The 2,337-nt window shown below is 39.0% G+C and overlaps 1 pseudogene; it reads right to left on the minus strand.

Annotated features, from left to right (window-relative positions):
• Positions 1-1,083: 1,083 nt before the first annotated feature.
• Positions 1,084-1,701, minus strand: LOC103352137 (E3 ubiquitin-protein ligase FANCL pseudogene; annotated as a pseudogene).
• Positions 1,702-2,337: the final 636 nt, after the last annotated feature.

Raw genomic sequence — 2,337 nt, forward strand, 5'->3', positions numbered from 1 at the left:
TATGAGATAAGCCAGCCCCAAAAAACAACTATCATGTTTTCCCTGTTCTGTGATATCTAATAGAATACAAAAAATGTAATGTATATGAGAGAAATTGACATTTTGAGATTTGATTATTATTTACAGCCCTTGTCTCTACGATTGAGGAACACTGTTTTTTCCTCTTACTATTTGTTGAATTCTCTACTAAGTGGAGGGTTAGGCCTATGATTAAAAAATAAACTGAGAGTATGTCATGGTGAAAATTAAAAGAAAGAATAAGAAAGGAAGGAATGATGGGAGCATGAAAGGGAGGGAGGGTAGAGTAGGAAGTATCCCTATGCTCCTGACTCTGTGTGTATTAAATACGTGAAATTTGTTCACCTTATATAAATTTAAAAAATTGAAAGAGAGAGAGATCTGAATGGCACACCTCTGTGACTCCCATCATAGACCACAACGTTTGTGGGTAATGTAATCATGAGAGAATTTCTCCAATCTTCAACCCCAAGCACAATGTGCGTAATCTTAGTAAAGCTGTCGTTTTTTCCTTTAAATAATTTGGTTTTGGTTTTTTAATTCAATGAGCAGATTCTTCCAGAAACTTTTTTGTGAGTTTCTTTGCAAGTAAAACTATATCCTTTCTAAATAGTTCTCAGAATCTTCCTTTGACATTTTTATAGTGATGAAGAGGAGTGGAGAGGAGAAGAAATGGGGAGGAAACTATGAAAAAGTTGCAATAGAGGAAGGAGTTTCTCACTTGTTCAAATCTATTTATTTAAGCTCAGCTTGTTTTTATGAAGCCTGTCAAGATTATACCAGTCCAGATATATTCAGCAAGTCAAGATCTTCATCCTGGTATACATACCCTTCCACAGTTGGTATTCAGGTCACAGACATACAAAGTTCTACAGGACTTTGGCCTACAATTTCCCAGTTTACTGTTAGTGAAGAGACAAAGGCAGATGTGGATTAATATGGCTTCCTAATTCTTCTGCTCTTGGTGTTAGTATGGCTTGCTTTATATTTCCTCTGAAGGTACCAAACAAAGTCTTTTTGATAATTCTTAGTTTCCAGCTCTTCACAAAATAACACATTTTTATTTCAGGGTTTCTTCCCAGATGTTTTCATAGTAATTGCCTTACTATAATATGAACATTCACCAAACATGATATTAAAACTACTGATGAGTTGCCCTTTCAACCACTCAAATAAACATATTGGAAGGAAAGCTTGTCTACACTGGGAATTATCACATACATGATCAGGAATGCCACCATCAAGTTGACAGGCAAAACAAATCCCACAATTCATAGTAAAATCTGATTTTTTTTCTCCAGGATAGTATGAGCCAGAAAGTCAATTTCTAAAACATATTTCAAATTTTGTAACAGACTGCTTCTTTGATCCATAGATATATATTCTTCAACTTAATTCTCAAAGGTTTTCCCACATGATCAACATCAAGAAAGCAGCATTCAGAAATCAAAGTAGGATGTCTGGATCTACCTCTATATGTAGGGAAGCATTATTCCCTACTGCAATTCTGCACAATATTGTACTCCATGTAGGTTTCTCTGACTCAGATACTCAGGTCTTCTCATCAATTTCATCCACAACATCCCAGTATGCCTTCAGTGATTCAAATGCTGCCAAAAACTGACTATGAATACTTTATAAAGAGCTGGTGCTATGCCAGGCCAAAGCCAGGAGCCTGAACATTCTTCAAGGTCTCCCACATGGGTGGCAGGGGCCCAAGCACTTATGCCTTCCTCTGCTGTTTTCCCAGGTGCATCAGCAGGGAGCTGTATGGGAAGTGGAGCAGCTGGGTCTTGAACTGGCACCCATATGAGATGCCAGCATCATAGGCAGCTGCTACCTGCTATGGCACAGCACCAGCACCTACCTTTATTTGTATACCTATTAACCTCTCACATATATTTAAAATTATTTATTTATTTTCTTTGAAAGTCAGAGAAATAGAGACAAGGAGAGTCAGAAAGCTCTCTCTTATCTGCCAGTTCACTCCCCAACAACCAGGACTGGGCCAGGCCAAAGCAAAGGGCCAGGAACTCAATCCAGGACTTCTACGTGGGCAGCAAGGACCCACGTACTTGAACCATCACCTACCAGCACATTAGCAGGAAGCTGGAATTGAGAGAGGAGGTAGTACTCAGACTCAGGTGCTCTGATGTGGGGCGCAGGCATCCAAGCAGCCTCTTAACCACTACACCAAACACATGCCCTTTCCTCTCAAATTTGATATATCCCTTTGCATGTCACTCTTGGTCCTCCTTGGGAAGCCCCACCTGCACACTTAATCTTCATTGGTGAAACAGAAAAAAATTTTTAAAAGAC

This window comes from Oryctolagus cuniculus, chromosome 9 (genome assembly GCF_964237555.1).
Source record: "Oryctolagus cuniculus chromosome 9, mOryCun1.1, whole genome shotgun sequence".
In the NCBI taxonomy this organism is placed as follows: domain Eukaryota; kingdom Metazoa; phylum Chordata; class Mammalia; order Lagomorpha; family Leporidae; genus Oryctolagus; species Oryctolagus cuniculus.